Below are 12508 nucleotides of genomic sequence, written 5' to 3'. Positions count from 1 at the left end.
CACGACCTCTGATTATCTTCTTTACTTTCCCAAGAAAGTTCTCGAAAGGGAAGGCAGAGAACAAGTCCACAGGGCCGAACCTCCGAACATCCTGTGCCAGGTGGATCAGGGAGTACACATTGTAAACATACATCCCATCCCCATAAAGGGAACCGGCATCGCGAACAAACTCTCTCAAGAGGGACTCTGCCAACTCGCAGTGCGTCAGAGAAAACTTGGGGCTGGCTAGAATCGTCATAGCAGAGCTCAGCTTCAGGAAGTGGGCATAGAAGCGCTTGTCCGAATTACTTTGAAGAAGAACTGGCCCAAAGTACAGGAAAAGCTATGGAAATCTACTGCCTTCCAGTGATCTCGTTCTCTGAGGGAACGTGGCTTGCGGTTAAACTCGCAATGTGTGCTTGACTGAAAGCTTATCAACTTGTCGGATATTTCAAGTTGGGGCCTAATGGGCAACTTCGATGCTGAAGGTGTGGGTGAGTTCCAGTATTGCACAATCAATCTTCTCATGACGCCCAAGCACACCAAGTGCATGTAGTCCAGACAGAGGAAAGCAACTCACAAGGCCTACACCAAATGCTGAAAGTGGTGAAACAGCATGATGATGGTCTGCATTCACTTGGCTGGTGAAGTCTTCATCTGTGCGTAATGGAGCATCAATATCCGGAAAGGTAACTTTCTTTCCATCATGTTTTCCCTCCTGACTGCACTTTTCACAACCATAGTATGCAGTGTGCCCCTTGATGCACTTGGGGTAGGCCCTGGCTGGAGCATCACAGATAAATGAATGTAGTTTTACTGTATACAATTTGCTATTCAGATGGACGCCCTGGGTCAACAACACTGACAGTTCCTCAACAAAATCCTTCATGAAGAGTTCCACGTTTTCAGGTTTCCCAACATCTTCATACAATGCCGCCACGAAAGGGTTCTGACCGCGGCTTTCTTTCACCAGAACAAGCACTGGCCAGAACTGCTTGCGAGAACTTCGTGAGATTGGATGTCCATCTACGTTTATAGAGAGCGACAGCGTGGAACACCCGCTGGGGAGCAATCCACCTGAGGCCTCTGCCATAAGCCCTGCAGCTACTCCAAATTAGTGGTATAAACCACTTCCCATTTGTGCAACCTCAGTGGTGCGCAATGTCTTTAGCAATGTCCTTGCGTCAATCGGAAGGTCCTTGTGGTGAAGATGCAAAAGTTTCAACAATTGCGTCAGGTGCGATGCTGGCGTGTTAGTGTTGATAGCCCAGTGAGCCAACTTCGTACCTAGGCTGCGCGCCACTTCATCACTTCTGTCTTCACTCGGGAGCTTCTCCAAATTCACTTCGTACAATGGCTCTTCCACCTCATCTTTATTCAGGAAAGATTCGCATTCAGAGCCGTCCAACGGGTCGTACAGGAAGAGGTCATCACTCGTCTCAGATTCGCACTCGGAAGCTCGTTCGTACTCAAACTCTCCGAAAAAACTTGCATGTGCTGCCACTGGCTGTTACCCAGTCGGCAGGGGGAATGCTTCCTCCGTGTCCAACGACTTATCACTGCTCGTATCGCAACTTGCAAGTTCCTTGCGAACACTTTCGGCTACACTACGTCTTTTTTGGCGACCGGACAGCTCCGATAGCGAATGCTTCGACCGCTCCATTGTTCAGCACAGTTAGCAACAACAACAAAAATGCAACATACCTTTGTTTATGTTTCCTCCACGCCGAGAGAGCGGCAAAGCGGACCGATGAAACAGAAACAAGCCTTGCTTGAGAGTCCGTTGACGTGCGGTCGATGCGCTCACGTGGTCGACTTGGCTTCGACCTGGCTTGGCTTGAGCTACTTGCTCATCTTGGCGTCTTGGCTTGTCAACAGTGTGCGTAAACGAGTAAACGACTATGAAGTTCAAGTATGAATAAACTGTAAAAATTTAACTGACAGTACTAAAATGAGTATTTTTTAAGAGTTACAAAACATGAGATCGATTGGAGAAATTGGAGATTGGTATAAGCCGTACAGCCATAACCATGATGCCGTACTAGTATGCAATCATGGCGGACGGTGGTGAGCTTACAATGATCGGTGCGTGATCTCGACCATAATATCGCCAATGATAGTGAACTATTAACGTCGAAACGGTAGTTCCGTAGCTATGCGACTGTGCTGTGCCATTGCGATGTGTCCACAAATGTAGGCAAAAAGTGGTCCACGCAGAGCGAGCTTGGTTTTGTTCTGACCACTTCTGTCGACTGCTCTTTGGCGAGAAGCGAACATGTACTAAGTATGTGTGAGATTATACTCGTTTAATTTTTATTGCGAGCGAAGCAAAAGCACACGAGTGACGGAGCGATTATACTCGTTTCATTTTAATTGCTAGCGAAGCAGAAGCACACGAGTGACGGACAGCCACCCGTGCACTGGAAATCTCGTTCAGCAACAGTAGTATGCGCTATCATCACTCACTCACTTGTCCACGCGCCTCACTTCTTTTCGTCTTTCACGGCAGTAACAGTTCATGGCCCTTCCGGCCCTTCATTTTGAGTGGGATGCGGAGTGCGTCCGTGTATCCGTGGCCCTTGAAGCTGGATCTCCTTCCTGCCTGACCCTATCCTCACTCCACTTTTCTTTCACCTCACCCATTCTCGTACCATTTCTCCTATGTTGCCTTTCCTGTTCTTTCCCCCCTCGCTTTCTCGCATGATATTATGCTTGTGGCCCCTCGCTCCCCCTCCCCTAACTCCATAAAATTATATGTTCGTAGCTTCTGACCTTTGATTTCGACTTTGGACCCTTGGCTGCTGCTCCTCGCCATCTCCCCTTCTATCTCCTCGGTCTCCTCTTCCCTCCCTCCCCTCTTCCTCCACTCTCCCGTCCATCTTCCTCTTTTTCTCCGCTATCCATCCACCTCACCTTTCCTCCCCTCTTCCCCCTTCTCTCTCGCTTGAGTGATTCTGTGTTCATGGCTTTTGATCTTTGCTTTTATGGCGGTCCCTGCATATGGCTCTTCATTTTGAGTGGTCGGGGAAGTATGATCTTGTGTCCGTGCAACCGTGGCCTATGACCTTCGACTTTGTACCACTTCCTACTGGACCATCCCTTCTTGCTCGCTCTTTCATCTGGCCCACCCCTTCCCCATCTGCTCGTTCCCCTCCACTCCTTCCTCTCCCCCATTGGTCTCATCTTCCCTCTGTGTGCTCTTCCTCCCCTCCTGCCTCTCTCCGCCGTCCGATCTCGCTCCTCCCTGGCGAACTTCTCTTCATCTTTCTCTCCCTTCATGCTCCCTCAGCCATTTCATCCTCAGTCCCCTTCCCTTCCGCCTCTTCTCTTCCTTGTGTGAGCATGTGCTTTTGGCCTTCGACCTTCATACTTGACCTCTTTCTTCCCATCTCCTCGCTCACCTTCCCTCTGGACCGTCTCCCTTTTCCCTTCCTCTGTCTATGAAACGATGGCTGCCACCGGTCATCTCACTTGCAGTATGTTGCAATGAGCCACCACTCTAAGTTTTCCGAAGAAATATAGTGGTGGGCTATAAATCGGACTGAAAAATGAGCTTCCGCGTGTAACTATTTCAAATTTTCAACCAGGGTGTATTTTATACCGCATGCTCCTAGATTTCTCTAAATCTCTATGGCAAGCACTGACGCAGACAACCAAGACCGCGAGAGTAACAGCCACCCAATCGCTCGATTTGAGTCGAGTCCAGTGTGAAATTAGTCCTTGCTTCTATTTTAAATAGTAGAAATCATTTCGCAGAAAGCTCGGGTCGGACAGAGCATTCAGTCGACCTCAAGAACTCTCTGCGACTTGGTAGTAGGGTAATCATGTTCATATTTTTCACAGAAACAGAGCTACGCTTCAAAAGGTAACGCAGTGGAGCACACCACTAAAATACACCTTTGGTGATAATTTCAGCTAGCTCAGGTTCCAGGTTAATTTACAGGCTGTCACCCGCGTGCCATCCTATACATGTTCGGGAGGTCTTTGCGTCGTCATGTCACTAGCATGAGTTTTCCGCCTTCGATAACAGAATAACGCCCCATGACTTCACCCTCTTGTTAGCTTTAGTATGCGTTCCAGACGCTGGGCATCCGAGTGATCCTAACCTAAGAAGCAATGATAAGGGTGCATGTTAGCTTGTGAATTATGAGCAGACTCGCCAACCCGCCCTTACAAAAATGATGAATGAGTTTCAACTGAATTCCTAATATGTTCTTATAGAATGCACAAACTCAAGAGAAACTCATTGATAATTTTTGTAAGGGCGAGACAGGTTAAGGGGCAGGAAGGAAACCAGCTCAAACAGGCAAGTCTCAACAGACTTCTCGACAAGGTCTCTGTTGGTGTGTGTTTCGTTCATAGTATGACAAAAGCCACAGTAGGGTTCCTTAGTGTGTTTGCATCTGCTTTAGTGTGGCGACAACAAACCATTTTGTTCACCTTCATCCTCGAGTTGAGGCTCACTGAACATTCCAATGGCAACGAAATGTAAGCAATGTTCATTATAAGTTTGCCAGCCTTGCATTACCACTTAGCCCATTATGATATTAAACTTAATAAAAGGTTAAAAAGCGCGAACAAACGAGGACAATAAAGAAACACGGACGACAGGACAGGAGCTTTATCCATGTTTCTTTATCGTCCTCGTTTGTTCGCGCTTTTTAACCTTTCATTCAGTAATGGACCAACTAGCCCAAACCCAAGTTCTAATTCAAACTAATAAACTTGATTATAAAATTGTGCAAGCAAATGCCAGACACACAAATGAATTCAATTTTATTATAAACCTTTTGGTCTGATGTTTTTTTTAGTTTTCTGCAATTTGTTTAGAGTACATTTTGAACACTTGTTTCAAATACGCCATTCACAAGCATTAGGGCGGTCTTTCTGTTTGTATGAAAACAAAAATGTTCGAACAAGAAAATTTATTGAACTATTCAAAGTTTAGTATCTTCGTGTATCCTTCACCAGTCTCTGTGTGATGTGGTGATGTCTCACATTTCGTCACATTAGGCCAACGTCGCTGCAAAACATTGCCCTTATGTCAGGGTTGAAATGTTACCAAGAGGTTATTTCTAAACGTTGCTCCAATGTTGCTTCTCCAACATTCCTGGAACGTTTGCCTATGTGATGTAACGTTGCACGACGTTCAGTGAAGGTCAAACAATGTTACAGGTGAACATACCTGTTACGTTAGTTTTCTAACGTTGCTATAACATGCCCAAATGCGCCCCAACGTTACATTATATTTGTGACATTCCAGTAACGTTATGGCAACATATGGTGCTACTAGGGTAGCTCCCTGCCGACCCGTCTTTGCCGTCACCGTACAACTAGCAGAACTCCGGTGAGTCCGGCGCATCCGAAACCGGCGAAACAATGACCGTTGCTTCCTGCCGACCCAGCTGACCCGACCCGTATTTGCCGTCACCGTACAACCAGCAGAACTCCGGCGTGTCTGGCGCATCGGAAGCCGACGAACCAATGACCGTTGGTCATTGGTTCTTCGGAACCAATGACCAATGACCCTGCCGACCCAGCCGACTCGACTGGTATTTGCCGTCACTGTACAACCAGCAAAACACCATCGAGTCCCGCGTATCCGAAACCGACAAAAAAATGACCGTTGCTCCCTGCCGACCCGACCGGTATTTGCCGTCACCGTACAGCCAGCAGAACTCCGGCGAGCCCGGCGCATCCGAACCCGACGAACCAATGACCTTTGCTCCCTGCCGACCCGTCTCTGCCGTCACCATGCAACCAGCAGAACTCCGGTGAGTCCGGCGCATCCGAAACCGACGAAAAATGACCGTTGCTCCCTGCCGTCCAGCCGACCCGACCCGTATTTGCCGTCACCGTACAACCAGTAGAACTCCGGCGTGTCTGGCGCATCGGAAGCCGACGAACCAATGACCTTTGCTCCCTGCCAACCCAGCCGACCCGACCGGTATTTGCCGTCACCGTACAGCCAGCAGAACTCCGGCGAGCCCGGCGCATACGAAGCCGACGAACCAATGACCTTTGCTCCCTGCCGACCCGTCTCTGCCGTCACCATGCAACCAGCAGAACTCCGGTGAGTCCGGCGCATCCGAAACCGACGAAACAATAACCGTTGCTCCCTGCCGTCCAGCCGACCCGACCCGTATTTGCCGTCACCGTACAACCAGTAGAACTCCGGCGTGTCTGGCGCATCGGAAGCCGACGAACCAATGACCTTTGCTCCCTGCCGACCCAGCCGACCCGACCGGCATTTGCCGTCACCGTACAGCCAGCAGAACTCGGGCGAGTCCGGCGTATCCGCGACCGACGAAACAGTGAGCGTTGCTATCTGCCGACCCAGCTGACTCGACCCGTATTCGCCGTCACAGTACAACCAGCAGAACTCAGGCGAGTCTGGCGTATCCGAAACCGACGAAACAGTGAGCGTCACTATCTGCCGACCCAGCCGACCTGACCCGTATTTGCCGTCACAATATAACCAGCAGAGCTCGGGCGAGTCCGGCGTATCCGAAACCGACGAGACAGTGACCGTTGCTATCTGCGGACCCAGCCGACTCGACCCGTATTTGCCGTCACAGTACAACCAGCAGAACTCGGGCGAGTCCGGCGTATCCGAAACCGACGAAACAGTGAGCGTTGCTATCTGCCAACAAAGCTGACCCGACCTGTATTTGCCGTCACAGTACAACCAGCAGAACTCGGGCGAGTCCGGCGTATCCGTGACCGACGAAACAGGGAGCGTTGCTATCCGCCAACCCAGCTGACCCGACCTGTATTTGCCGTCACAGTACAACCAGCAGAACTCGGGCGAGTCCGGCGTATCCGTGACCGACGAAACAGGGAGCGTTGCTATCTGCCGACCCAGCTGACTCGACCCGTATTTGCCGTCACAGTACAACCAGCAGAACTCTGGCGAGTCCGGCGTATCCGTGACCGACGAAACAGGGAGCGTTGCTATCCGCCAACCCAGCTGACCCGACCTGTATTTGCCGTCACAGTACAACCAGCAGAACTCGGGCGAGTCCGGCGTATCCGTGACCGACGAAACAGGGAGCGTTGCTATCTGCCGACCCAGCTGACTCGACCCGTATTTGCCGTCACAGTACAACCAGCAGAACTCGGGCGAGTCCGGCGTATCCGTGACCGAAGAAACAGTGAGAGTTGCTATCTGCCGACCCAGCTGACTCGACCCGTATTTGCCGTCACAGTACAACCAGCAGAACTCTGGCGAGTCCGGCGTATCCATGACCGACGAAACAGTGAGAGTTGCTATCTGCCGACCCAGCTCACTCGACCCGTATTTGCCGTCACAGTACAACCAGCAGAACTCGGGTCGAGTCCGGCGTATCCGTGACCGACGAAACAGTGAGTTGCTATCTGCCGACCCAGCTGACTCGACCCGTATTTGCCGTCACAGTACAACCAGCAGAACTCGGGCGAGTCCGGCGTATCCGTGACCGACGAAACAGTGAGAGTTGCTATCTGCCGACCCACTGACTCGACCCGTATTTGCCGTCACAGTACAACCAGCAGAACTCGGGCGAGTCCGGCGTATCCGTGACCGACGAAACAGGGAGCGTTGCTATCTGCCGACCCAGCTGACCCGACCTGTATTTGCCGTCACAGTACAACCAGCAGAACTGGGGCGAGTCCGGCGCATCCGTGACCGACCAAACAGTGAGCGTTGCTACCTGCAAACCCAGCCGACTCGACCCGTATTTGCCGTCACAGTACAACCAGCAGAACTCGGGCGAGTCCGGCGTATCCGTGACCGACGAAACAGTAAGAGTTGCTATCTGCCGACCCAGCTGACTCGACCCGTATTTGCCGTCACAGTACAACCAGCAGAACTCGGGCGAGTCCGGCGTATCCGTGACCGACGAAACAGGGAGCGTTGCTATCTGCCGACCCAGCTGACTCGACCCGTATTTGCCATCACAGTACAACCAGCAGAGCTCGGGCGAGTCCGGCGTATCCGAAACCGACGAGACAGTGACCGTTGCTATCTGCGGACCCAGCCGACTCGACCCGTATTTGCCGTCAAAGTACAACCAGCAGAACTCGGGCGAGTCCGGCGTATCCGAAACCGACGAAACAGTGAGCGTTGCTATCTGCCAACCCAGCTGACCCGACCTGTATTTGCCGTCACAGTACAACCAGCAGAACTCAGGCGAGTCCGGCGTATCCGTGACCGACGAAACAGGGAGCGTTGCTATCCGCCAACCCAGCTGACCCGACCTGTATTTGCCGTCACAGTACAACCAGCAGAACTCGGGCGAGTCCGGCGTATCCGTGACCGACGAAACAGGGAGCGTTGCTATCTGCCGACCCAGCTGACTCGACCCGTATTTGCCGTCACAGTACAACCAGCAGAACTCTGGCGAGTCCGGCGTATCCGTGACCGACGAAACAGGGAGCGTTGCTATCCGCCAACCCAGCTGACCCGACCTGTATTTGCCGTCACAGTACAACCAGCAGAACTCGGGCGAGTCCGGCGTATCCGTGACCGACGAAACAGGGAGCGTTGCTATCTGCCGACCCAGCTGACTCGACCCGTATTTGCCGTCACAGTACAACCAGCAGAACTCGGGCGAGTCCGGCGTATCCGTGACCGAAGAAACTGCGAGAGTTGCTATCTGCCGACCCAGCTGACTCGACCCGTATTTGCCGTCACAGTACAACCAGCAGACCTCTGGCGAGTCCGGCGTATCCGTGACCGACGAAACAGTGAGAGTTGCTATCTGCCGACCCAGCTGACTCGACCCGTATTTGCCGTCACAGTACAACCAGCAGAACTCGGGTCGAGTCCGGCGTATCCGTGACCGACGAAACAGTGAGTTGCTATCTGCCGACCCAGCTGACTCGACCCGTATTTGCCGTCACAGTACAACCAGCAGAACTCGGGCGAGTCCGGCGTATCCGTGACCGACGAAACAGTGAGAGTTGCTATCTGCCGACCCACTGACTCGACCCGTATTTGCCGTCACAGTACAACCAGCAGAACTCGGGCGAGTCCGGCGTATCCGTGACCGACGAAACAGGGAGCGTTGCTATCTGCCGACCCAGCTGACCCGACCTGTATTTGCCGTCACAGTACAACCAGCAGAACTGGGGCGAGTCCGGCGTATCCGTGACCGACAAAACAGTGAGCGTTGCTACCTGCAAACCCAGCCGACTCGACCCGTATTTGCCGTCACAGTACAACCAGCAGAACTCGGGCGAGTCCGGCGTATCCGTGACCGACGAAACAGTAAGAGTTGCTATCTGCCGACCCAGCTGACTCGACCCGTATTTGCCGTCACAGTACAACCAGCAGAACTCGGGCGAGTCCGGCGTATCCGTGACCGACGAAACAGGGAGCGTTGCTATCTGCCGACCCAGCTGACTCGACCCGTATTTGCCATCACAGTACAACCAGCACAACTCGGGCGAGTCCGGCGTATCCGAAACCGACGATACAGTGACCGTTGCTATCTGCGGACCCGGCCGACTCGACCTGTATTTGCCGTCACAGTACAGCCAGCAGAACTCGGGCGAGTCCGGCGTATCCGTGACCGACGAAACAGTGAGCGTTGCTATCTGCAAACCCAGCCGACTCGACCCGTATTTGCCGTCACAGTACAACCAGCAGAACTCGGGCGAGTCCGGAGTATCCGAAACCGACGAAATAGTGAGAGTTGCTATCTGCCGACCCAGCTGACTCGACCCGTATGTGCCGTCACAGTACAACCAGCAGAACTCGGGCGAGTCCGGCGTATCCGTGACCGACAAAACAGTGAGCGTTGCTATCTGCCGACCTAGCCGACTCAACCCGTATTTGCCGTCACCGTACAACCAGCAGAACTCGGGCGAGTCCGGCGTATCCGTGACCGACGAAACAGTGCGCGTTGCTATCTGTCGACCCAGCTGACTCGACCCGTATATGCCGTCACAGTACAACCAGCAGAACTCGGGCGAGTCTGGCGTATTCGAAACCGACAAAACAGTGAGTGTCGTAGGTTCGAGGGGATGTCGTGTGATAAATAATGAGAACGAGACCGTTGGCTTTGAGAATTGTTTACACAACGAAGATATAAAGAAAAATATTTACAGCAATGGTATTAGCAAAGGTTCTACAAAAATATTTAAAACAGCGATATCAGTAGATGTTACGCACGCGGCTTCCACAGTTCTTAATGCCAATAGAAAAATGTTTGTCATACGTTGGGTCTTGGAGTCCTCTGTCGTTGCGAAGGTGGAGATGGCTGAGCGGCTGGAGTGTTGGGTTCCGGGTCTTCAGAAGTCCGGACGAACCCAGCGAGGGCGGAGGGCAGGCTGACGAGTCTCTGAGTTCCCGGCCTTGTGGAACCAGGACGTACTCAGCGGGAGCAGTGGCCAGGCCAGCGCATTCTTGAGTTCCCGGCCTAGTCGAACCGGGACGAACTCAACAGTCAGCCAGCTCCTCGGACCGCTTGTCTTCTTCTACCTCGTTTCGTTCTTTTTCGCTCGTGCCTTTTTCTCCGGCCCTCGACGGTATATCTCATGGCACGCGGGGCCACGTCATGGCGAAAACATCTGTAGCCCGGTGATGGTTCTCAGCCGCGCACATCACAAGAGTCCCTTTTTACGAGTTTTGTTTTTCAGAAAAAAAAACTATGTTAGGTGCGCGAAGGTTACACATGTCAATAAACGTACACAGAAAACACTTGAAGGACAAATATTTCAAACCGCATGCATTCATCGCCGAACGTAAACCACACTTTCTCTCAACTAGACTAGGCGGCTCACGTAATCCGCACCAACGTTCTCGGAGCCCCTGATATGTTCAACATGAAAGCACTATTTTTGCAAGGCCAGGCTCAACATCCTTCCCAGCGTACTTCCTCATTTCACGATACCAGAAATCGCGCTTAAGTCACTCGTCACAGAACTTTTAGTGAACGCGAAACCTCCTCTCAATTTTCCCCACATCTAAGACACGATTGGTAGCCGAACCAAATATGCACGAGATGCGGACCAAAACACAAGCGAAAGAGGTGAATTCATTCTTACTTCCCACGTCAAAAATCGTAGTAGCCACCATTCTGCCGCTGCATAGTCGCTTCCTTCACAGGTGGATGACCGACTCCTCGGTCTGCGGCGGGAACTTTTCCACGCAAATTTCTATCCTCTCCACGGAATGCTTGGAATCAGCCTTTCCCTTTGCGGACGGATAGAGCTCTTCTTGTTTTCCGTCTTTTTTCGGAGCGCTTTCAACGCTTTCTGCCAAAGAGCGTTCGTTGCTCAACCCCTGGTTACGTCCGGCGTATGCCCTGAAAGGCGAAGCCGACGTCGACATAGGTCTCGGCTTGCGCCACGAACCCGGCACGTCCCTGGGCTCCTTCTCGAAGTCGAACCGCCGTGGATCACTCCTAGATCTTCCGCCACGCCTGCGGAAGTACGTACCTCCCGTAGAAGCGTCGGTGTGGCCTCCGCTGGGCTCTGGTGTCCTCGTATTCGGCCTCCGCTTCAAACTGGAAGTGGGGTCTCATGTCTTTGGCGGGTAGCGAGCTCCTTTTCATATCTCTGAGACGGCGGTAGTGGCGGCGCAAGCAGGATCTCCCAGGCTGCAGCCATCGCTGCGGTGGCGCTTGCGGCTGCGGCGAGTCTGGCACGATCACAACGTCATGGAAGTCGTCAGAGTCCTGCACACAGTGGCGCGGGTTGGGCATCGGTCGGTGTTGACTCCGTCTCGGGAACCAGCGACCTCTGAAGCGTCTTCTGTCCATGGCGTAAGGGAAGCACTGTACGGGCTCGCCGTCGGGAACGGTCACATTGGGGGCCTCGCGTCCCTTCTCACCTACGACGACGTCAAACTGGACGGTCTCACCCTCGTAAACGCTGCGCGTGACCTTCTGCGGGTTGTCCCGCTTAATGGCGGTCTGGTGGACGAAGATGTCTTCCCGCGTGTCGTTGCGGTTGATGAAGCCATAGCCGTTCTTTATGTTGAACCACTGGACGGTGCCCTGCACCCACTCGGCGAGCACGGGTTTCTTCGCGGTCACCTGCATGGCGCCAATATCAACGGTGGGCGCTTTTCGGCGTTGCCCAGTAACCCTTGCTCCGGCTAGGATCGAAGTGGGTGCGGGATGCTCTGGCTTCTCGTCCGTCATGGGATCTTCTCTCCGAGCTTTAAAGGCCCTCGCCGGTTCTTTCCAACGAGGATCGGGAGAGGATGCGTCACGCGAGCCGGGAACATTGCCGACTAGTACATCGTAAATTGGAGCATCCAGGCACTTGGCCACTGCGGTCCCCGTGAAATAGGGGGAGGTGATATCCACTTGCGCCTCAGGAACGTCGATGCTTCGGCCATCTATCAGCCGTAATGTGGCTGTGGTCCCCGTGAGTGCTGCCTCCAGGATGAGCGAGCGACGCACCACCACGGTGCTGCTACCGGTGTCCCTTAAGACGGAGACAGCCTGGCCGTCAAGTGTACCTTTTAAAACAGACATGTCGTACGCTGTCTTGGCCCCCGTCGCTCAACATCGATACCGTTTCTATCGCCCTCTTC

At 52.9% G+C, this 12508-nt stretch overlaps 1 pseudogene; it reads right to left on the bottom strand.

The window, feature by feature from the left end:
* Positions 1-11065: 11065 nt before the first annotated feature.
* Positions 11066-12449, bottom strand: LOC115321973 (annotated as a pseudogene).
* Positions 12450-12508: the final 59 nt, after the last annotated feature.

Source organism: Ixodes scapularis, unplaced genomic scaffold, assembly GCF_016920785.2.
Source record: "Ixodes scapularis isolate PalLabHiFi unplaced genomic scaffold, ASM1692078v2 PGA_scaffold12__126_contigs__length_90152505, whole genome shotgun sequence".
In the NCBI taxonomy this organism is placed as follows: domain Eukaryota; kingdom Metazoa; phylum Arthropoda; class Arachnida; order Ixodida; family Ixodidae; genus Ixodes; species Ixodes scapularis.
Note: the sequence above shows the minus strand (reverse complement) of the source record. Positions and strands in the feature narration are given on the sequence as shown.